This window comes from Schistocerca americana, chromosome 4 (assembly GCF_021461395.2).
Source record: "Schistocerca americana isolate TAMUIC-IGC-003095 chromosome 4, iqSchAmer2.1, whole genome shotgun sequence".
In the NCBI taxonomy this organism is placed as follows: domain Eukaryota; kingdom Metazoa; phylum Arthropoda; class Insecta; order Orthoptera; family Acrididae; genus Schistocerca; species Schistocerca americana.
Window position 1 is genome coordinate 207,882,238 of NC_060122.1, and position 25,632 is coordinate 207,907,869.

A 25,632-nucleotide genomic window follows, 5' to 3' on the forward strand; every position below is an offset into this window, starting at 1 on the left:
AGTATTCTGTTTTAAGCGAAACTGAAAGGAAGACAGTTTGCTTGAATTATGTTCGATTCCAAATGCGATTAAAAGCTAAATGGGAGGGAGAGTTCGGCACCCTACAGAGATGTTGTTACCCCGTTCTAAGCCAACGAGAACAACGCACAGCATATTTATGTTCCAGCCAGTGTGCTGCGGAAGTTATATACGATACACTGATGTGCCTCTGGGTTCACTTTTTAAACAGTCACCTTGATGGTGATGTATATATTAGTATGTGGCTCTTAACGCTGGTCGATGAAAATAATTCACGCTGACGCTTCAAAACTCTAGTGATTGAGTTAGCGTGCTTGAAAACAGTCTCCCCTTTTTCCGTTCTCGGATTTTCCCCTGCTGCAGAACATGAATTTTGTTTCTGTGAAATGAGGAAGACGTAACGAACTTAGCGGCGTGACATGCGAATGCTCTCGGAAACTCGCCGCTCCCTCACTTTTCTTAACCTTATTTGGACAGCGGCGGCAAGTTCGGCACAGACTGCGCGTTTTCGGGCCACTGGCGAAGTCTTCCAAAAGGGTGCTACAAATACTTCAACCACTGTATCTATTTACCTGCACTGAACGCAGCTGACGGTGCAATGAATGACCACCATATAAGATAACATCCTTATAATCGTTAGCTCATACTATGACCAAAGATGTTTCGGAAATCGTCTTGTTTCGAAATTAGCACGAAGAACGTGCCCGTTCGGTGAACCTTGAGTACTTTCTAATTACCACTGTTATTCTGATAGACGGAAACACTGATACTGAAACGTGACAGTACTACAGAAATCGGGATCGATGAGAATAGAGGTTCCTAAACTCAGGGTATCAGCACTGCACAGTTGAGAAGGCGCTCTCAACAATGCCCAGACATCTCGTATCAATAGTTTCCAGTAAGTAGCCATACCGTGAAGTTGCTAGAGATGGTTCAAATGGCTCTGAGCACTATGGGACTCAACTGCTGAGGTCATTAGTCCCCTAGAACTTAGAACTAGTTAAACCTAACTAACCTAAGGACATCACAAACATCCAAGGATTCGAACCTGCGACCGTAGCGGTCTTGCGATTCCAGACTGCAGCGCCTTTAACCGCACGGCCACTTCAGCCGGCGAAGTTGCTAGAGAATTTTTCATACTTTACTGTTGAAGCCGCACAAGAAACTAGAAGAAGCCGCAACACGAAACTGCGCACGAGAAGATCAGTACAAGAGAGAGTTACAAATCTACGGAAAAATGTGTCTTCTCCATTCTTTGAAGTATTACGTTCGCATATTAAAGAATCAAAAGCAACAACTACACTGTACCTCGGAAATTACATCGATTCTAGAAGCTAAAATATTTTTTTGTCCTTCGCAGTACGAAAAAAGTTATTCCGATATTCTTTTTCCAACTAAATAGATTTCCAACATCGGTGAAACTTGGGGCACCTACCACTTTTTCTTAGACATTCATTCATCAAATGACGCTTCCTCCATCGATTCTACGTCTCGCTGAAGTAGATAATAGTAAGTTAAGAACGTGCTTCGAAGAAGTGGTTTTACGGTCACGGTTTCATGGGTTACCGAAATATGTTTAGGCTCACGTGGCTACAGAGAAACTGATGAGGAAGCTTCCAAACAATAATACTGTCCGTGTAACAGTAGACAAAACGGTGAGAGCAACTTGAACGAAAGTAATACAAGTACAAAGGCTGTGTGTCAACAATGGTGAATGCCTGATCATCGCCGATGAACAGTGCCGCAAATATTGCAGTCTAGATATTCCAGGAAAGTTTTGCTATTATTACTGAAAAATGCTGTGAGCGTATCTAGTAGTATTCTTAGAGGAGCTTTTGCTGAAACATGCAGAGAGTAAAATATTGGTAGAGGGCAGCGTAAACCGTGTACGCATTTCGAAAGCTACCTGTTAAATTGCACTTTCATTTCTTTGCCCACAATTCCTTTGATTTCTGAAATCGCGAAATAGTCTTTTCAATATTTAGCAAGGACAGCAAACGGTCAGCTTCGATTAGTCGTGCAAATCCTTGAGCTCTCTGTATAGGACACCCCTGAAGCGTATTTGCATCTTTGGAGTTCTGCTGGCCCCCTCAACAAATGAGAAACGCTGGAAGTTGCCAGCACCGCAAGGTCGGATACAGTCGAATAACTCTCCAATAATTTGTATTTTACTGGGTGTTCGGTGTGGCGCCAATTAGTTCAGAGGTCTGCAGTGTCGGAGATTTTGGCTGAGAGCTTTCATATTACAAGGGCGTGCTGAAAAGTAATGCCTTAGAATTCTTTATTGTCTTTCAATATCGGTCGAGGTATTACATGTCATGAATATTACTCGATGGACTTCATCGCTTCGCTCACGCAAGCTGCAACTACCTGCCGCTGGGCTCTGAATTCTAGCGTTCAGCATAGCAGTGTATGACTTAATCATGTCGTCGCATGAGAAACAGCTCACTGTTTCTAACCACAGAAACCGTGCTTCCAATTCAGATCCACAGGAGAATTAAAGCTGGTATGGTGATTATTGTATCATCAGTAATGTGTGACATCTGCAACAATCCGACACCTCGGGTTCACTTTCAACGACCATTCTCCATAGAGTCCCGACTTGGCCCCATCCGATTTCCATTTCTTTCCAAAACATACAGAACACCTTCGAGATCTTCACTTTGATAGTGATATAGCTGTACAAGCAGAGGTGAGGTTGTGGCTGGTTGATTAATTTGGTGCAAGATACCAAACAGCGGTTCTAGGCGCTTCAGTCTGGAACCGCACGACCGCTACGGTCGCAAGTTCGAATCCTGCCTGGGGAATGGATGTGTGTGATGTCCTTAGGTTAGTTAGGTTTAAGTAGATCTAAGTTCTAGGGGCTGATGACCTCAGATGTTACGTCCCATAGTACTCAGAGCCAGTCCAAACAGCGAGGTCATCGGTCTCATTGGATGAGGGAAGGAAGCCGGCCGTGCCATTTCAAAGGAACCATCCGGGGAATTTGCCTGAACCGATTTAGGGAAATCACGGGAAACCTAAATCAGGATGGCCGTACGTGGGAGTGAGCCGTCGTCCTGGCGAATGCGAGTCCAGTTTGAGGTTGTGATTCCGTCAACAAGGCCAAACACTCTACAGTGATGGTATCATCAAATTAGTTTCTCGTTGGAAGAAATGTGCTTGTCGCCAGAGAAGTAAATACGTAGACATGAAGAATACAGACGTAAAATGTTAATAACGTTCGTTTTACGAGTACTTAAAAACTTTTAAGATCTTTCACATGAAAAAATTCGGAGACATTACTTTTCAGCTTGCCCTCGCACTCTGCCGTAGTGGTTATAAATGGAGATGTTTGTCATTTTAGTCGTAGGATATAAACACTAGAATGGAAATTTTGCAATCATTTCGGGTGAAGAACTTGCGCTGTGTTAAACGTAAAATGTAATTTACGCTCGTGGCGTAACGAAGGCTCAACTCGCTCGTTTTCGTAATGTGGGAGCTGACCTACGGGATCGAGTAATATCCCTTCAATCCGTCGTATTGCATATTCAATCTTATCATACTCTGCTGCATTACAAATAGTTTTTTGACTTTCTGGAAGACTCCAAGGTGTACCGAGAATATATGTCGATTTTTTTATCTATTCGAGTAGAATACAGTATAGGAACTACATTCAGTATTCCTGTTAATTATTTTGCGCATCTTAATCTATTAATTTATTCTTGAATATGCAATACTTACATGCTGGCATGCCGCTATCTTGTTGACACCTATTGCTAAAATCTTTGTCCCATCAGAGCTACGTCAGCGGCCGATTATTAAAGTTATTCACAACTACTTCACTTTACTAACAGCAGATACCCTGCTCTCTGGATAATTAAATTAGAGGCGCATGTAGTTGAGTTCTGGATGCTGTTCTGGAATGCTTATTGCTGTGGGAGACTACGCGTTGTTTTTCTTTGGATAACAGTGAAACATTTTGTGGAGTACATGTTAATGAGTTATCGCTTGTTCTCAATAGTATGTGCAGGTTTTGCGTTTGAGTTACCTTGTGTTACTATTGATTTGACGGAGCATTTCAGATATAAATATTTTAGAGGCCAAATTCAGTAATTACAAGCACGAGGAAATATCCTCATAACACTGCTTTTGGCTATAAGCTGAAAGTAACCCCATTATACGATTTTTGGGTAGCACATTATTATTTACCTACTAAATTCAGTTACCGTGGTGCATGTTTACGTAAGTATATGTGTTGCTGTGACCATTTCATCAATTATTTGAGGTGAGATCTCGTTTTCTTCTGGGTACAGGGTCATTAACACTGATATTTTTGACACTGATATTTTAGACCATAGGTTGACAGGTAAAAGCATTATCTATCTACTCATGATTGTAGGTCTGTTTCGTACCACAACACAACACTTACAACTGGTTTACCTTTCCAGAAACTCTGTTTCCCACAGTCTTCCGCTTTTTAATGTGCCAGTTTCTGTCGTTGAATGTGTAATCCTGTCAGTGTTGACAAATTTTTAATTTCTCACCGGAATCTTTTTTGTGTAATTACTGGAAACTGATATTGAAAATTATTTCATGTAATATTTATATTGCCAGTCTTGCCTTAAATTAAATTAGTAACAACTGCCAATAACTGAATCTGTATCATTTTCATCAGTGTTCAGCTACAACTTCTTTTATCTGACTTCCGGCAAAAGGCAGTCAGCGGCATCTTCGGGCGCTGCGATGGATTACCGTTGCTGGAAAGCAACAGCGGGTGGCTGGCGGATCCCGGGGGTCACGAAGTCGGTTATGCATTCGTTCAAGCCTCGGGCAATGCGGCGGCGGCAGGATGCTTGGCGGGCGGTCAGCAGTTCGCGACCCGGTGGCGGCGGCGTCATATGTACAGTACCGCCCGGCACAGCATAGCCCAGCTATTCCGATTATGACGGCATGTCATCTCGCGGCCGTGATTAACACGACAGATGACATAATATTACCCTGCCGTGCCGATGACCTACTCGGTTGGTCTGGAGTTTTGAATACAGATATTCAGAGCTGACCACTCGGAAGACGCATCATGCGGAAGTTTCTCGGACGGGGGCAGAGTTATGCGCTCGGCTGTCGTCGTACCGAAGGATTTCGTCGCGGAAGCAAGCACACGACGACGGCATCAGGTGTCAGCAGGCCGTGGATGCGGCAGTCGGTGCTCTAAATATGTCACTGGCTGTCAGTGGTCTATGCCATTACACTTTCCTCCCCGAAGAAAAACTACATACTAAAAAAAGGAGTCATGTGTAGAATTGCTGTAGTCGCTTTCTCAGACACATTGACTGGAAAAATACAATTGTTCTATGGCTCAATTAACACAGTTCATCTCCACAATACGTCAATAATACACATTATACAACTTTGAGGTTGTTCAGTTATTGGTGCTTTTATTATCCATTAAAAAAAGGAGTATCTTACAGTAAAACTGAGGAAGACAAGGAGCAGTAGTTTACTATTCTCTTATTTCGTTTATTTTGTGTTGCGAAAGAGAGATTTTCGTATTGCAGTGGATCGTTTTTCTCTTCTCTCCACTGTCTGATCTGTGAAGTTCGAAGTTACATTCTAAGGGAGGTTCACTGTGGGATCCTGCCCACTCGTCTAATACAGGGCACCTAGGAAGCTGTTTTCTCGGATAGCCAGACAACATTCAAGGAAATCTTATTAATAGACTTTATTACAGTAAACTGGATTGACAATACTTAACTTTGCCATTTTACAAGGAGGTGTCGCAAGCAACCGGCGACATGCAAATAATCAAATCCTTCGATATATACAATTTCCAAGCAAGCAATTAATATAGCTCAAAAGTCACGGCTAAATCGTCTGGATCACGGCTATCCTTCTAGTGCGGCTCTTGTAGTGTGGTCCTTCTAGTGAGGCCGAAGCTAGCTGGAACGGCGCTTATATTCTCTTTGTATAGGCGCCGCTGCCAACGGCCTTGCCGCTGTGGTAGCACCGGTTCCCGTCAGATCACCGAAGTTAAGCGTTGTCGGGCTGGGCTAGCACTTGGGTGGCTGACCATCCGGTGTGCCGAGCGCTGTTGGCAAGCGGGCTGCACTCAGACCTTGTGAGGCAAATTGAGGAGCTACTTGATTGAGAAGTTTCGGCTCCAGTCTCTTAAACTGAGATACGGCCGGGAGTGCGGTGTGCTGACCACATGCCTCTCCATATTCGCATCCAGTGACGCCAGTGGGCTGAGGATGACACGGCGGCCGGTCGGTACCGTTGGGCCTTCCAAGGCCTGTTCGGACGGAGTTCTTTTTTATAGGTGCCGCTCCTGGCGTGACGTCGTCCTAATCAGCATACTACTGGCTGACGTCGTCTCACAGCCTTCTCTGTTGTATCGTTCAGGTCGACGTGTCGACGCTTGATGTTACGCCGGAACATTTACTATTTCTTAATTCTTTCAATTCTCATTATGAAATGATTCTTACAAATCGGGGAGATATATTCAGCAATGTCGATGGAAATGAGAGGTATAGGTTAGGAATGTGGTCTGGTTCTCGTATTTTTCTGGCTACTGCTGTTACTCACAATGATGAAGACGTTTATTACAGTGAGTCAATTACTATGCCAGTTAGTCAAATGGAGAGTGTTAAATCCAGTGGTGTTAATGATGCAACTCAAGAAGTTAGTGTGTTACTGTGACTTGATTGTGAAGTGGCCCTGCCACTTGAGTCTACTGGCAGCTGCGATGTACAAATAATAATAGATACCTCTGTATCTAGCGCTGCTTGTCATGTCCAAGCTGAACAGCAGACTATTGGTTTCAGTTCCAAGGAATATTTTTGATCACGATTTTCTAAGAAATTAGAAAGAAGAAAGTCTAAATAAGAAATTCGTAATAAATTCGAAACTAGTAATACAGCTAGCGCAAAGGAACTCAGGGATGATTCAGAAGATAGTAACAACGCTCGATAACACAAACTGGAGAATAGTAAAAACGGGTTAAGTGGCAAATTGGAGAATAGTGTGAAGTGGATTGACTAGAAGATAGACGCCAGTAATATAGAATTAGGTGAGAAGTTAGGAGAAAGAGTAGAGGATAGTGGCAGAAGCGTCTGATTATAAGGGAACAGAAAGCCAACGCTATTATTTTGCAGGGACGTATCCGTAATTTAGAGCAAAAACTTGAACCAACTAGAGAAGATGTTGCAGCGAGATCTGATGTACTTAATACTCAGTTAAGGGAGGAGATGTATTGTGATTTTCATGAGAGAACTTACAGTGCGGAAAATAAAGCTGCTGTCTTAGAAGATGTTCAGGTTACGTCTCAGGAGCTTGTGAGTGAACAGCAAGTATAAGGTGATTTACTGGTTTTAAGAGCACAAAATAAGACACATTTTTCATAATTTGGATGTTGTGCCCACGCAAGAAGTTGTTACTCAGATCCAAGAACCAACTGAAAATCTTACTACACGGTTAAGAACGGAATTTTGAAGAGTTAAAGGTCAGTTCTGGGAAGGGTACGTCACATAATAGGAAAGAAGTTCAGAAAATAGTTAATAAGATAGATGATGGTGCACAATTAGCTGTTACTGCTGAGTTCCAGTGGTACTGTACCTGTGGGTGTTTGTGATCCAGAAGAGGTCTCATTCAAGGAAGATGACAAAGAAATTAAGAGGAGAAAAAAGAGAATTAAATGAGAGGGCTTCTAAAACTGAAGAAAAGCTAGGTGAAGATGCTGCTGAGGGTCATTCTTATGGTAGGTGCTATGTGTCTGACATTGATGAGCATTCTGGTCATGAATATGAGCTGGATCCTGTACGTTATTATAAGCAGAAAAGAGTTCATTGCAGCTATGGTAACTTCAGTCATGAAACTGTAAACTGTGAAGGCATGCTTGGTTTTGAATACAATCATTTCTCATTAATTCAAAAATTCCAAGTTTTCAGAAATACCTCAAATAGTATTCATCCACATGGATGGTTACTGCAGTTTGAGTTTTTCGCTTCCTCTCACTGGGCCTCGTGGTCACAATATTGTATTAGTGTGTGGCTAATTGAGGGGTGAACCAGCAATCTACATCTGCATCTACGTCTACTTGCTTACCCTGCTACTCACAATAAAGTGCCTGGCAGAGTGTTCAATGAACCACCTTCAAGCTGTCTCTCTACCGTTCCACTCTCGAACGGCGCGCGGGAGAAACGAGCACTTAAATTTTTCTGTGCGAGCCCTGATTTCTCTTGTTTTATCGCGATGATTATTTCTCGCTATGTAGATGGGTGCCAACAGAATTTTTTCGCAATCGGAGAAGGAAACTGGTGATTGAAATTTCATGAGAAGATCCCGTCGCATCGAAAAACGCCTCTGTTTTGATGATAGCCACTCCAATTCACGTATCATCCCCTATTTCGCGATAATACAAAACGAGCTGCCCTTCTTTGAACTTTTTCGATGTCATCCGTGAGTCCCATCTGATGCGTATCCCACACCGCACAGCAGTACTCCAAAATACGGCGTACAAGCGTGATGTAAGCAGTCTCTTTAGTAGACGTGTTGCACCTTCTAAGTGTTCTGCCAATGAATCGCAGTCTTAGGTTTGCTCTACCCACAACACTATCTATGTGATCGTTCCAATTTGGGTTATTTTTAACTGTTAGACATAAGTATTTAGTTAAATTTACAGCCTTCAGGTTTGTATGACTTATCGCGTAATTGAAATTTAGCAGATTTCCTTTAGTACTCACAAAAATAACTTCACCCTTTTCTTTATTCAGGGTCAATTGCCACTTTTCGCACCATACAGATATCGTATCTAAATCATTTTTCAATTTGTTTTGGTCATCTGATGACTTTACAAAACGACTGCAAACAATCTAAGAGGCATACTCAGATTGTCTCCTATGTCGTTAATATAGATTAGGAACAATAGAGGGTCTATAACACTTCCTTGGGGAACGCCGGATATTACTTCTGTTTTACTCGATGACTTTCCGTCTATTACTACGAACTGTGACCTTTCTGACACGAAATCACGAATCCAGTTGCACAACTGAGCTGATATTCCATACGCACGCAGTTGGGTTAGAAGACGCTTGTGAGAGACGGTGTCGAAAGCCTTCCGGAAGTATAAAGTGTGGAATCAATTTGACATTCCCTATCGATAACACTCATTACCTCATGTGTATAAAGAGCTTGTTGTGTTTCACAAAAACGATATTTTCTGAATCCGTGATGACTATGTGTCAATAAATCGATTTCTTCGAGTTAATCCATAATGTTCGAACACAATACATGTTACAAAACCCTACTGGAAATCGACGTTAGTGATTTCAGTGAATGCCAATGTGTGTATCAGCTTGTAATTGTGACTGATAGGACGTTTGTCATTTGTTACTTTCTGAATACTGGTCTTAGGCAGTACAAGGCACAGTAAAACATGAGAGAGTTCATTGCAGCTATGGTAACTTCAGTCATTAGACTGTAAACTGTGATGCAAAATTTCAGTCATTCTGGTTTTCCAAAACCAGCTCAATTCCTTGAACACATGCTGTGAAATAATCAATCTTTGTACAATTCTCACACTGCTGCTGAAATGATTCACACTTGTTTCATGGAACTCCCTTCACTTTTGCCCTAGATTATTCAATATGGTCACTGCAAAGATAATGTAGAAAGTTTCCAGAGTTGACTACAAAAGTTGCAGTAAGACAATAGTGAAGCTAATGGCCATAGTAGGAATAAAAATCAGTTTTCTTATGCCGACAAGAGACAACAGTATAACAGAATCTATGATTGTGGGTGATATGATTCGTGTAAGTATAGACGTGGCAATAACAGAGGAAGATATTAAAAGGATCTCCAGGATGGAAGACAGTAATTTTACGAGAGAAGGTAGTAATTGGAACAAGAGTGTGAGGCACTGTTAGATTTCCTTTAGATGTTGAGGTACTCAGAATGTAACAGTCAGTATTTTATTTATTTCAAGTAATATTTCTTCTTTTGTAAGCACCATCAGAAGATTAAAATGTTGGTTCTTAAAGAGCGTTTTTATGTGTTAAAATTAGCGTTATGTGAGACAATTTCTCCTCTAGCACTCCGTCTTCAGGCCACAAGTGGCCCATCGGGACCATCCGACCGCCGTGTCACCCTCAGTGAGGATGCGGATAGGAGGGGCGTGTGGTCAGCACACCGCTCTCCCGGTCGTTATGATGGTTTTCTTTGACCGGAGCCGCTACTGTTCGGTCGAGTAGCTCCTCAGTTGGCATCACAAGGATGAGTGCACCCCGAAAAATGGCAACAGCGCATGGCGGCTGGATGGTCACCCATCCAAGCGCCGGCCACGCCCGACAGCGCTTAACTTCGGTGATCTCACGGGAACCGGTGTATCCACTGCGGCAAGGCCGTTGCCAATTTATCCTCTAAGGGCAGCTATATGTGAGTAGAGAATATGAAGTGATTTTCCTCATTATGTTTGGATGATGACTATGCTTTCCTTATACTTCTTGTGATAAATTTTAATGTGCGATTATGAAACAGATCACGTAGTTGATGGTAAACTATTTCTATGCGGTTGGTACGTTTGAATGAATGGGAATAGTGAGTTTCAGATGACTGTTATGTTGTCCAACTTGTTATGGTAATGCTTTTCATGAATTTATGTGTATTTTGTTGCTAACTACTTATTCGTTCGATGAGGTGTATTTCTGTGTGATCGATGTCACTTTCCTGTATGTATGTGTGATATAGTGTGATGACCGAGCGATGCAATTCTTATGATAATTTGATGTGTAGAGTTACTGCAGAATTTTCCTCGTTGGCCTCGCTTTATGTTTTAATGTGTCTGAGGCTATGATACTGCTGTTGTGTGAAAATAATTGCAGCATAGTGTAATGATACAGGAGAAGACTTTTTATGTGCAGTACAAAATCTGTTGAATGGTCTTGAGTGAATATATTTCTGTGTAGTAAGATCTAATATTTGGTATAAATCATGCATAAGCATGTACTGAATCAGTGCACAGTTAACAGTTTTCAGTTACTTTAGTCTGAAGGTATGATTATTAAGTTCCTTTACTCTGAAGGTTCGATTATTAAGTTGCTTAGATGAAGCGACACTTCTGGGCTACATCTTTATGAGTGTAGTTGTGTTAATCTCAGTGCATCTTAGAGTGGAATGTGTCAAAGGGTTATCGTCATATGTGAAAAAGGTTTTGTACGTCAGTGTTAACGAAAATGTATTGGTAATGACTATGAAAATTATTAGAAATAATGTCATCTGTCATAAATTAATTTTGTGTAAAATGAGTTGACATAACGAATTTGAGTTTATTCACCATTAATGAAGATGAGTTTCCTGTGACTCAGGTTGTGAATCACGATAAATTGTGTCATAAAATGAATAATGTTCCACTAAAGTTTGATTATATATATGATATTGTATGATCTCTCTAGGCTGTGTTGGTACTGAATATTTTCTGAGGTAAATATTTTGCTTGTGGCTGTACCGAGTTGTACGAAGATAAAAATAATTGAAATGAATTTCTTTGTTCTAATAAATTCTCTCCAAAATTGAGACTTAAATAGTGTGATGACGTAGATTTTTTTAAATTTTAACTTGTGGGGAAGTAAGGGGTAAATTATGCGCTTTGAATGAAACTGAGACTCGTTTTACACGGGGAAGCCACATTATATTTATTCTGAACAGATACCGAGAAATATACGAAAAATTAATAAAATAAAATAATACGAAAATTAATTAAATAAATAATCAACCAAGACCTTGATTAGGACATACATAATAGGAATCTGGACAGAACAGTTACAGTATTATTCCTTTCATTTTTTGTATTTCTTCCTCCCTGTACGTTGGTAAGTGAACATAACCATTTTGAGGGAAGCTATGGAATGAATCAACAAAATATAAGTAATTACGGATCACATTTTTTACTAAGATCAGTTTCTTTTGCATTCCTTTCGCGAAACAATTGTTATGTGTAAGATCAAGGGATAACAAGTTTTGCATGTTTGAATAATTTTCTGTTCTTGTGACAGTGGCATGTAATTTGACATGTAAGAGATGAGGAACCACTCTGTCAGTCTATGTGTATATGAATGTGTTTCTCCAGAAGTGGATTGTTTGTACGTAAATGAACTGACAATGAATTAATAATAAATATTTCTATGTATTTAAGCTATATTTGTTATCATGACTTTTCCTTAATTTATGTGCTAGATTAGAGTTTTTTTCTAAGTAGTGTGTTGTGGTTCGCAGTTTCTTCTTTGGAAACATACTCCAGAAGGAAGTATTTGAAAACGTTAATGACTGGATTTTCAGAGACAGAGGAGAGTTGGAGAATGATGATATGAAATTTTCATTTACAAGTGAAATAATTATGCGGGAATATTGCTATCATATAAATTAAAGGAAATTTGAGTTAATGTTACTTATTTGCTTTGTATTTGAGTTTGTGCAACAGACGATGTCATCGTAGGGCAAGAAGGGGCCCAAACGAATTATGTTACATGAGATAGTGGTAGTTAGGAGTGGTGGCATGTGGGCGAGCCCAGACGTAATCAAGGTTAGTTCGAGCACAATGCAGAAGTTGGGAAGACTTTACACATCCTCCATAAAATCCGTCTCTCTTACTATGCGAATTCCGTGTTTTTGGAATCCTGAAGAATGGCATTCGTGACTGTCGATTGGCTCTGGATTAAGAGGTGTCCACCTAAGTACAGTCATGGTTTCACAGACAGCAGCAAACTTTTTTCGTGAAAGCGTTAACAGTCTTTTCTCACAGCGAGATAAATATATTAACAGTTTTGAGGATCACTTTTGAAATAATAAATAATAAACAGTTTACTTTTTTCCGTCTGTCTCGTTTTCAATTCACTGCCATTATATGTAAACGTTTTGCTTTTGACTGAAGTTATTTTCATATTGGTTTGACGAAGTATTTCAGTGATAAATTTTTCAGAGTCCATGTTCACCACTTAAGTCATGAGGAAACATACTCATATCACTACTTTTAGCTAGAAGCTAGAAATAGCCACATAAAGATCTTGGTTAGTACCGTATTAGTTTTTACCTACTGTTGACCCTCAAGGACAATAGCTATGCAAAATCGTTCACCATTTCACATATTTACAAAATATGTGCATTACTGTGACGCTTTCTTTGATTACTTGCTCTCAGATCACGTTTTCAATTGAATAGAGGGTCCCTAACACCGATATTTTTGAGGGGAGTTTCGTATATCAGGGTTCTTCCTACCTATTAATGATTGTAAGTCAGTTTCGTGTTACAACACTCCACATACAGTGTTCTTATTTATATGTAGAGTCCTCTAAATTGCATGTGAAGCGTCGATATAGTAAATACAAAATATCATTGATTTATCACGTCTGCAAATGCACAAGAAATCTTTGCTGAATGAAAGATGAACATTTTCATACTACCTTTTGACTGCACGCTTTCATTAACTGCATTTCATCCCTTCTCCGTCCAGTCTCAATCCCTGTCAACCAATTCTACCCTCTCTCTTACTCACTCTCTGACACACACACGCACACACACACACACACACACACACACACACACACACACACACACACGCACACACACACGCACGCAAGCACGCGCGCACGCACACACATCCACATTCGCGCACTGAATAGAGTAAAGGAGGAGGAAAAGAAACGCCCACATACCTACCAAAGAAGAAACAGGGAGAGAATGACAACGGCAGAAGGAAACGGTCACTGAAAGAGAGCACCGTAACACCTTTTGCGTTTTCTGTGATTACGTTGTCGATAGGAAACTGGGTCTCCAGCAAGATTTTGATGTGATGGGCTGTCAATACCAAAAGCAAGAAGGGAAGGATTCATCATCGCGGACAGCAGTGTCGTTATTCCCTCTAGTGGTGTACCTGTTAAGCCGGTTACCAGGTTTTTGGCTTGATTACTAGATTTATAATGGAGGGCCCTGAAGACAGTGCACGGTCGTGCTGAAATCGATATCTGACTAGCGAGGTCTTTAAATGTAGCTGAAGGATTCATTCACACTGCAAAGAAAACTTTTCACATATGCCCATGACCGCAGCTCGCCATCAGACAACTAGTCTCACCGTTTCAGAGATATTCGTATTTAGACGCCAAGTCACAACAATACTGCTCTTCGTAAGATCTCTTAAATCCCCGGATTTCCCAATTAGCGGCCCGTAGCGTTGCTCGAAAGGTTCCCTGTATTTCTTTTCTGGGTGTGTTGAATTCTCATCGCCTCCAGGCGACCTTCATTTCATCACTGCGTGTAAGAGGTGAAGGTTATGCTCAGTTTATTTCACTTTGGAAAAGTGGAAAAGTGTGCTCTATTCGCCCATCTCTCCTTCCATACTTTCCTTACAGCGTTACGTGCCCGCTACGTCACCAGGCGGATTCAGTCTCTAGGTTACCAGTCGTCACAGTGTTTTGACTGATCAGCTGTTTAGCTGGTTTGCATTAAAATAACAGGATAATATATTTATATGTACACAGTGGTCAGAAACGGTCTAAAGAGCTTGTAAAGATGTTGCGTGGTAGGCTGCGCAGAGAAAAATTTGTTAAGAAAAAAATTAGATATGTTTCGCCGTTTCCGAGTTAATTAGCACTGAAGTTAGCAAATGGCGCCGTTGGCTGCGCAAATTCAAGCGACCCGTCAGAGGTGGTGTCGCCAATCTTGTGCTTTGGTTGGTTCACTAAAGCCGAACAGGAGAGCGATACACAAATTTCACATCGGAAGGTAGTAAGGTTGGAAGTCGAGTCAAAGGCAGGACGATCTCGTGCGCTGTCATCTACGCTTCGAGAACAACTGACACTAGTTAAGGGGCTTATTACATAAACTGGACAAATCCATAAACGGACTTTGGGAGCTAATACCATCTTGCTCTTCTCTACCACAACTTTTAAAATCTGTACTGATTCAAAGAAATATCCGTTTGAATGCCTTGCTCTTCTACAAAAAGTACAAAAAGTAGACTAGTCCTTGTTATTTCTACAAAAGCCAGACACAGGTTTCCTATTCTCATTTCGCTGGACTGATTACTGCGCATCACATTCCGAGGGAACGTTTCAGGATTGCATACGCTGAGGAAATCGTAATCACGCAGCTACATATGCCTACTAGTTCAAAATTGAATTAAGAAGTATTCCAATTTGTAAAGTACCATTCCTTAGCTTTCATGCAATAAACAAGCAGGACTGTGCAGAACCCAGAACAGCATTGTAATGTATGGACAGACTCGGAAAGATAAAACAGGTTCCCATAAAAACAGACCAAGAAAGATACCACACCGACTGTTCAGATGACTCTAAAGTCCGTTAAAGCAAGGCAGTCACGCTAGTCTCTGCAGGGTAACCCAAATCGAAAATACCTATCTAACGATTTGACCATAAGTGCTATGCATTTAGCATTTTTTCTTAAGCACCGTATCAGTCTTCCTTATAGAAGCTGCTTGACAGTGTATAAAACTTTTAACATGCATTTTGGATACCCCATGTCCGATACATGTACTATATGTGGTTCACTGAACATCAAAATAATAAACTGAGGAGAGAGATTTTGAGAAGAGTCAATTAGAAGAGCAAAACACATTGCTCTTCAAATAAGCGAAAGCTTTTGTAAGCATGAAACAAAACTATATTCTAAAAGGAAAAAAGGGCTCATTAACTATATTTCATTTTATTACACGCAAAATTTGCTCCTAACGCACTTGCAGTCAAATGCCATTTACTATGCAAGGCAATTACCGTACAGTGTGTTTGGGATTCACACTCTGGCAGATGACTCAGCTATCTTGAAAGGAGGCAGGATTCTAGTGAACTCATATCCAAGATTTTGAGCTACATAAATAACATTCCATGGAGATGAACTTGTTCTGTTTGAACAATGTTCAGTTCTTGTACAGTGAAGTGCACATCGTAAAGGTCTCTCTAGAAGGATCACATATTGGTTTCCAGTGCGAGGACCCAGATATGTACCAAATGGCCAAGACATCCCACTGATGGAGCATAACAAGTAGAAGAAACAAACTGCAGAAATTCGTGGTACTTGGATCAGGAAAATTGTTGAAGCCCGTACGTTTCCCCATCCATTACGGCTGTAAATAATGAAATATGATGATATCGTATACATTAAACGTGCTGCTTAGCCATTCTGTTTGAAAACACCTCATCCTGCGCTCAAAATGGAAAAGGTACGGTGATTCCCAATGATGTGAAAGATAGTTTTTTTGTCTCATTGCAATACTTTTATTACTTAGGACGATAGGCAGAGATATCCTACAACAGAATATACTACTTTGGATCTACATTCGTTGTACGATAAGAATTCAGATACGTAGGCAGCTGAAGCCAGAGGTCCTTTAATTTGATGCAGTTCCTGGAAGAAGAAAACAAAGCCTTCGAAAAGTACTTTCTTTATGGTACTCCAGATGAAAACTGTAATGGAGGACATTGAAGGTGATGATAATAATAAAAATGATGCTCTGAGAATGAATAACAATTAATAATTGGCACATTAGGAATAAATACATCGCTATTTTCAGTTTGTTGTAAAGAAAATAATATTGTGTGTATTGATACATACTCCCAGACAGCATTTTTAACAAACAAGAAAATAGTCCAGAGAAAAACTCTAGATCATTTTTCTCTTAATTTTCTACAATTATCGGACGAGTCCAAGGAAAAGATGCTTCTTAAGAATGGACTACAGATTTTACCCTTAAAAGATAACATTAATGAAAAGGGCGTTCCTGTTTAAAGTGCTATAAATATGATTTGGAAGCTGTTCATGCTTGGTTTTAGATGGTGGGAAGTTTTTCTTTAATTCCTGAAAAATCACAAGTTTGGACTGGTTCAATTTTTGTAATAAACCCCTCAAATGTGTTTGACGGGATGCTTGAATTTGCGCGCCGTGACCAAATTGGTTAACTTCAAAGCAAATTACCTCGGAAACGGCGCAAAGAACCGAATTTTTTTCTGGACAGTTATTTCTCAGCACAGCCTATCCTGAAACACCCTTACAAGCTTTTCAAGTTGTTTCTGACCACCCAGTACAAAATCAACCAAAATATGCATAGCGGTTATAAATGATAATTTACGTATCGTTCTTCATAAAACAGGATTAAGTGCTATTACTGTGAACTCATATGTAGATGTTTTGTGTACCGAAATTTGTTTGAAATATGTTTTTTGTAGAACACTGTGGTGGTGTGATAAACTTACAAATCTTGTTTAAGTACACAATGACTTTTGTAAATGAATTCTTACAGAGATTGTGACGAAAAGTTGCCGAAGGCAGCGAATTTATAGTTGTAGACGGATTTCCAAGTAAAGGGTATTCATTTCTTCTCATCCTCGGGCAAAGCCTTAACGAGAATGGAAGGCTGGCATCGAGGAAAAATATTCCACGTAAGAAACCTGGCTATGTAGCAGTGGAAACAGCAGAACAACAGAAATACTGCAGTGAAGCAAAGAGAGACAGTTTCAATTAAGGAAGTGTTCTACGTATTCGATACAAACGTGAATATCACCATTTTGTGTCATACGTTATTCAGATCAACCATCGGACAACATACATTTTCGAAGATGGTTCACCTGATGTTGACCGGCAGGTGTTCAGCTGAAATATCGTGAAGTTTACGACGGCCGGATGCAATCCCGAAATCTCTTCGAACATTTAATTAGCCGAGAAAATTTTAAATTTCCCAATACACATGCGATAAGATGTATATTTTCCCGACGAAAAAATTTCTCATTTTTTGGAAACAACGAAGGAGAATAAATTTGAAATGAATGTTTAATGTTTTTAATCTGACCTTGTTGAAATTACAAATGTCATTCTAAAAGTAAAGAGTGCAACAAAGATGCTGTATGGCACCTATCTTATTTTAAAACCTGTTACAGAAAGCCTGTAAAGGTTGGACAAAAAAGTGTCGATGAACTCACAGTAGAATTCACAGTAGAAAAAACATTCTACGTCTTTCACAACGATGGCGATATCTTTGTTGTAGGCGGAGCTTAGGACAGTGCAAGCTTTCACCTGCGAATGCTGAGCGAAGCATACGAAGAAGGGGACCGTCAACTAACATGCAAAAAATAGGAGGCATGTAGCAGAAGAAGAAAAATACTTAGATAAAACGTGATCCAACAAAACCGATATGTGACGCTTTCAAATACTTGGTAATATCGTTGTCATCCAATACCAGAAGTACATTTAGCATAAATAACAAAACAGGCCCATGGAAAACAGCAGTACAACGGCTTTACTCCGTTCTCTGGACTAGCAATATAACAGAAAGGATGAAACAAACAGTATGTAATGCAACTGAGAGTTTAATTTGCAGGAGTATAAGAGAGATAGTGGCTGCTGGCACTGGAAATTAACGCTCTGAAAAGAAGTCGTGGCATTTTGAGTTCGGTATAGAAGAAGAGTATTGCAAGAAGACGTCATGGCAGCCAGCAGTATGGTAAATCGACGCAATAGAAATAAACAGTTATTGTGGCTCGACCACCAACAAAGGATGGACGACAAAACGGGTTTGGAAATGGATTCCACAAGAAAGAATGAAGAGAGGGTGGCCAACAACACGGAAGATGATTACGAGAGAATGTCGGCCAGAGACCTCCAGGAAGGGGACGAGCTGCAAAAAAAAAAAAAAAAGAGATGGATGGAGGGACCGGAGAAGTGGCGTAAGTAACACTTGCGACATGATGGTAACTAATATGATGGGATGACAAGCACGTATCTGTGGCACCAACGAGACTCGTGTAGTCATTCATGTTGTAAAAACAGTATTCCACATTGGGCAAAGTGCTAGTAGATGAACTGTGTGTGTCTTGTACGAGCAGGAGTTAATACGGATGAGAGATGAACTTCAGCGGCTGATGGCGGAGTATAAGCGATGCTGCGCTGGCGGAGCGTTTGCTTCATTTTCACGAGGCTAGTGCATCTCTTCGCTTCTGACGGATCCTCGTAGGGAGTGGAGGACAGAATTTAGAGGGCCGCTCGGCGGACGGATGCCGGTCCATTAGGCGGCGCTTTGATGACAAAAGGTGAAGCGGCGAAGCATCTGACAGTACATGATACACTGCCGCCCCCCGATGGCTGGTCGGGGCGGAACTGGTGAACGACCCGATACGGTTTGTCGCTTTCAAGGAACATGGAATGAATTTATTTTTAAATTGCATACACGAAGAGTCAAGTAGTTTTAATTCGTCGAAATGGAGCAGTGCGATTTGTATCTTGCACTCAGTATTCTTCGATCGAATTGTGCTTTAACATGATGATTCCTGACTTGCAGATATACTTTTACTGTGGAAGTATATGGCCTGTTCTGAGTTTCACAACTAATTAAAAAAAAAGGTCTCGCATCGTCGTTGGAATACCGTGGACTTGGTGCAATAAGAGCAAAATGTGATACAAAATAAAAATCATCTCTAATCTTCAAGTTTAATGTATTTCAATACAAGACAAGGCGGAATTGAACACTTCGTCTTCCGCTCCATTGTTACTACTGCTCTTTTACATGTAAAGAGAGGAAGTACTTGCAATAATGTAGATTCAAAGCCGTACGGTTTTCGCAACTGTAAATGAAATATTTGCGAAGAAAATAGTGAACAATGGTGGTTCTTGGCCTTTTTAGATATTGAGAAGGCGTATGACAGTATCTGTAGGGACAAGCTCTGGGATGTGCTGAACGCAAAAGGGATAGATGAAGAGATAACACGAAAAGTCAGAAAAATGTATGAGGGAAGTGAGAGTTGTGTGAAAGTGGGGAGGGAACGTACTGCATGGTTCAAGCTGGAAAATGGGCTGCGACAGGGAAGTGCACTTTCGCCTTTATTGTTTATTATTGTTATGGATGAAATCCTACAGCAAGTATCAGATGCAACTGGAGATCATAAAATGAAAGCAGTGCTTTTTGCCGATGACCTGATGTTATGGGGAAATTGCGAGAAGGAGGTGCAAGAGCAGTTAGATGTATGGGAGGCAACGGCAGCACAATATGGAATGCATTTCTCTGCAAAGAAAAGTGAAATAATTGTCACAACAAGGAAGAAGAATAGGCCAAATGTGGATATAACTTGTGGAGGGGAAAAACTACAAGTGGTAGAGAACTTCAAGTACCTGGGAAGCATGATTGAAAGTAAGGGGGGAAACGCAATGGAAATAAATGAAAGGTGCAGAAAAGCAGGGCAGTTCTTCAAATGCATTAGGGGGCTTACTTGGAGCAAGGAGGTGCCACAGAAATCCAAGGGAATTATATACCGAACCTACTTTGTCCGCATATTGGCATACGGAAGTGAGACATGGGTAACGCACAAAAGCGACAAAAGTAGAATACAAGCTAGTGAAATGAGATTCCAGAGGAGCAGGTTGAGTGTAACAAGACGAGACAGATTGCGAAATGTGTATGTGAGGGAAAGACTAAAGGAGGAACCAGTACAGGACAGGATAGAAAAATCAAGACTGCAGTGGTATGGACTCATGAAGAGAATGGATGAGGGAAGAATTCCAAAGAGGATGTTTGATCTGCAACTGGAGGGGAAGAGGCCCAGGGGAAGACCAAGACATAGATGGGTGAAGGGAGTGAAGGAATGTGTGACGAGAAGAGGAGAGAACTGGACGAAGGTGGAAGAGGGGGAATGGTGGAAAGACAGAACACGATGGAGAGGCTTGTGTTCCCAACAGACCCAGCCAGTGGCTGGAAACTGTCCAAGATGATGATGATGATGGTGGTTCTTGGCGCTCACTATACGATACACTGGGCACGAATTTCTGTGTGTGTGAATTCCTAAGGGACCAAAGTGCTGAGGTCATTGGTCCCTAAACTTACACACTACTTAAACTAACTTATGCTAAGAACAACACACACACCCGTGCCCGAGGGAGGACTCGAACCTACGGCGGGAGGGGCCGTGCAGTCCGAGACGTGGCGCCTCTAACGCACGAATTTATCTATGCAGCACAACAGTAGCGCATTATATGAAGATGACGTATTCTTATCTAGTTCAGTTAACACAAATGTGTTGTTTTGAAAATACTGATTACCTGAAGTGGAATATAAAACAAATAAAAAGCCATGTCACGAAAACCCTAAAAACGTTTTCTCGAGCTTCCTCAATGAAGATGCATTTTAAAACACCTCACTGCTCAACAGTTCCTCCATGAGAATATGTTACGGATACCATTGTTTCCGTGATGAATGAAGGGTTTTGGAAAAGGGAAGGTTTTTTTTTTTTTTTTTTTTTTGCTGGTGTGCATTTTGTCTGCGACATTTTCTTTGTTCTTATGATAACAGATTGAGAATACTATTCTTCAAGGGCACCTTACAAATGTTCCATAGTTGTGAAAGCTATGTGGAATTCAGTTTATGTTTGTTCTGTGACTCTGCTCCAGCCTCGTTTGGTAAGGTAATGTACTCGTAAGTTGGAAGGACACTAGAACAGTCCATTGGCCGACTAATGGACGTAATCATGTACAGTATTCTACAGTTTTTGTGCCATACACGCACATAAATAAGATCTATACCTGTATCACCGATGTATCAAAATGTTAAATGAAGCTGAAAGCTTAAGTTTAGTGCTTGAAAATGACCCACGTTTGAAACTGACCGATTGCAAAGGAACAAAGTCTACTTGGACCACGTTTTCATTTTCAAAACACGTCGCGGCTATGGACACCACAATAAAATTTAATATATTAACTTATGTCTTAGTTTTCGTACTATTGTACATTTTTTATCTTAGCCGTGTGTTTTGTTTATTCACGGACGTCTAGCTCAAACGACAAACACTCAAGACACATTTCATTCCAACTCGACTGCAGTTCCCTACCGGGCATATAAGGTAACACCACAAAAAGAAAAAGCAGATTCAACCGATTGCATGAGCTCTATTATTGAGAGCGGACTACATGTCTCCTTAATTGCCTGTAAATTACAGCCGAGACCTCACATTATCAGTACTGGATCAAATGAAAGTAACTGTACCTGTTAATTTATGTGAAACGAACGCTCAAGAATTTATGTTAAGAACACGAGCGTATAGATAGCTCACTTTCTGTGTGTGCACACTCTAATGCGAGCCTAGTAAGACAAAAACAAGTTCGAAATAAACAAATATTAGTAGAACAGAAACATAGGTTGTTTTTCAACCTTATGCACTTTCATACAATGGCACTATATCAATGTATTATTTAATGAACTGATGAGTTCCAGAAAAGAAAGGAATCAATCATCAAAGTATTCAGTAAATATTATTAACTTCAGTACAAAAAAAATGCACCTTTAAAAAAACCTCATTATTTCAATTTTGAAAATAACGTTTTGTAACTGTATGTGATTCAATGTAATACAACTGTTACAGTAAAAAAATACTTTTTAAGAAAAACATCAGTCAGTAAACTATCTGTGTACATTTCCTTTTTTATATCATTAACGAAAAGTTTATCTCAAATTGGTTTTCCCAAGATTCAAAAGCTGAAGATATCCGATCAGGCCACAAGGAGTCAATAATTTTGTGGATCGTGATTTGGACTAAGTTATCTGTGAGATAAATAGCCTTCCACGAAATCGAACTCATTTACACTCACAAAATACCGTTCACTATTCTTTTAAAAGTCGTAGAGATTTTGTCAATCGAAGTGCCATACTTTTGACCGAGTGCTACTGCGAATTTGACGTAACGGAGCACGAGGTTTGAGAGGCAGATTCAATAATAATCTGTATCAGTTGTCCACTGAAAAACTCGGGGGATTATGCTGTAATGCGCCAAAATTTGTGTTGCGTTAAATCTGCATTACTAGTAGGTGTCACTTCTTATTATCAAAATTTGATGGTGTGGAAGAAAACTAGGATTTAATCAGTTGTTTGGAAAGGGTTCTTATCTTTTGGAGAGATTATTGCTCGAAAATATCTGAGCAGCAGAATCCGGTCAAAGTGAGCGAATTTACGACGTACGGGCGTCTGCAGTGTTGCAGCTTGCAGAAAGACAACATCTCTTGCCCAGATGGATACCACAAAACTCCAAAGACGGCCGCAAACAAAAACCATCTATTATTAAAAGGGAAAACTACACTCCTGGAAATGGAAAAAAGAACACATTGACACCAGTGTGTCAGACCCACCATACTTGCTCCGGACACTGCGAGAGGGCTGTACAAGCAATGATCACACGCACGGCACAGCGGACACACCAGGAACCGCGGTGTTGGCCGTCGAATGGCGCTAGCTGCGCAGCATTTGTGCACCGCCGCCGTCGGTGTCAGCCAGTTTGCCGTGGCATACGGAGCTCCATCGCAGTCTTTAACACTGGTAGCATGCCGCGACAGCGTGGACGTGAACCGTATGTGCAGTTGACGGACTTTGAGCGAGGGCGTATAGTGGGCATGCGGGAGGCCGGGTGGACGTACCGCCGAATTGCTCAACACGTGGGGCGTGAGGTCTCCACAGTACATCGATGTTGTCGCCAGTGGTCGGCGGAAGATGCACGTGCCCGTCGACCTGGGACCGGACCGCAGCGACGCACGGATGCACGCCAAGACCGTAGGACCCTACGCAGTGCCGTAGGGGACCGCACCGCCACTTCCCAGCAAATTAGGGACACTGTTGCTCCTGGGGTATCGGCGAGGACCATTCGCAACCCTCTCCATGAAGCTGGGCTACGGTCCCGCACACCGTTAGGCCGTCTTCCGCTCACGCCCCAACATCGTGCAGCCCGCCTCCAGTGGTGTCGCGACAGGCGTGAATGGAGGGACGAATGGAGACGTGTCGTCTTCAGCGATGAGAGTCGCTTCTGCCTTGGTGCCAATGATGGTCGTATGCGTGTTTGGCGCCGTGCAGGTGAGCGTCACAATCAGGACTGCATACGACCGAGGCACACAGGGCCAACACCCGGCATCATGGTGTGGGGAGCGATCTCCTACACTGCCCATACACCACTGGTGATCATCGAGGGGACACTGAATAGTGCACGGTACATCCAAACCGTCATCGAACCCATCGTTCTACCATTCCTAGACCGGCAAGGGAACTTGCTGTTCCAACAGGACAATGCACGTCCGCATGTATCCCGTGCCACCCAACGTGCTCTAGAAGGTGTAAGTCAACTACCCTGGCCAGCAAGATCTCCGGATCTGTCCCCCATTGAGCATGTTTTGGACTGGATGAAGCGTCGTCTCACGCGGTCTGCACGTCCAGCACGAACGCTGGTCCAACTGAGGCGCCAGGTGGAAATGGCATGGCAAGCCGTTCCACAGGACTACATCCAGCATCTCTACGATCGTCTCCATGGGAGAATAGCAGCCTGCATTGCTGCGAAATGTGGATATACACTGTACTAGTGCCGACATTGTGCATGCTCTGTTGCCTGTGTCTATGTGCCTGTGGTTCTGTCAGTGTGATTATGTGATGTATCTGACCCCAGGAATGTGTCAATAAAGTTTCCCCTTCCTGGGACAATGAATTCACGGTGTTCTTATTTCAATTTCCAGGAGTGTAGCATGCTATGTTTGGTTACCGTAAATGGTTCTCGGTTTGTTCCTTGAGAAATTCGGTTAGTTGTTGTTGGTTGTTATCCGAACTAAGATCAGTCTGAATCGGTATTAGACTCGTGAATGTTTGAATCAAACGCTACAGCGTTTAGAAGAATTTAGTGAGAGTGTTATCGACTTGTTTGAAAGATATTTACACCTACCTGTGATATGCTCTCATTTTGTGGGGCGAAAAGCTTCAACTGATTGATTTGTGCGGGACCTCAGAATTTTGTGAGAGGCAGCAGTATTGACTACGGTATATTGTAGTTTAGGATTGGTTTCTCATGGTTGGTGGTTGATACCAAAACAGTTACCGAGTGAAGTGTAGCTGGAAAACCACTCGTTTGTAGGCGATCCTTATCTCCGTTAGGTTGGAGTTTCTCCATGTTGTTGTGGGATGTAAGTGACGTTATCACTTGAAGTCCTTAGTTGGATTTGAAGGTGGAGAAAGCACGCACTTAAGAAATAGTGTCTCTGCGTTACTGGATTAGTGGTTTTGAAGGTGGAAGGAAGCACTTAGGAAACAGTGCCTTTGTGATATTGTGTTAGGGCTTATTTTGTGACTTCAGCTTAAACGTCGAGTTAATGTTTGGAAATATCTATATAGATGCAGAGACTGTATTATCTTTGTAATTAGGAGAACAGGTGTCCTGCGGTTCTACTCTAAGTTAGTAGGAGAACTGCAAGCGTGGCCTCGAATTTAGTAGCTTCTCCAACAAAACCCTAAAAGGCAAAGCCAGAATCATTGTTACTGAAGACACATTAATTGTCTCTCCTATCGTACGAGTTCTGTGTCTTAAATAATTTCAATAGTATTGGGTCCGTGGAAAGTCAACGCTTGAAATGGGATTTTGTGTCTATGTTAACGTCCAACCAGTTTAAAAGTGAGAGTGACACCCAGGTTTTTTGTTTAAACTTTTTTTTTACTTTTCCGCTTAGAGGGGTAGGTTTGATTGGCAAGCACTCATAAAATCAAGACTGACACGTATCTGTTCATAATAGACAACAGGCAGTAAAAATAAAAATACTGTCCCGAGTCTGATTTGCCCCATATTTAATATTCAACGAAAT

The 25,632-nt window shown here is 41.3% G+C and overlaps 1 protein-coding gene and 1 pseudogene across 1 annotated transcript in view; one reads left to right on the forward strand and one right to left on the reverse strand.

The window, feature by feature from the left end:
- The window catches only part of LOC124613042 (glutamate receptor 1-like), a 1,340,173-nt gene that overhangs the window by 404,448 nt on the left and 910,093 nt on the right, over window positions 1-25,632 (reverse strand). The window lies entirely within an intron of this gene.
- On the forward strand, window positions 5,977-6,094 carry LOC124614197 (annotated as a pseudogene).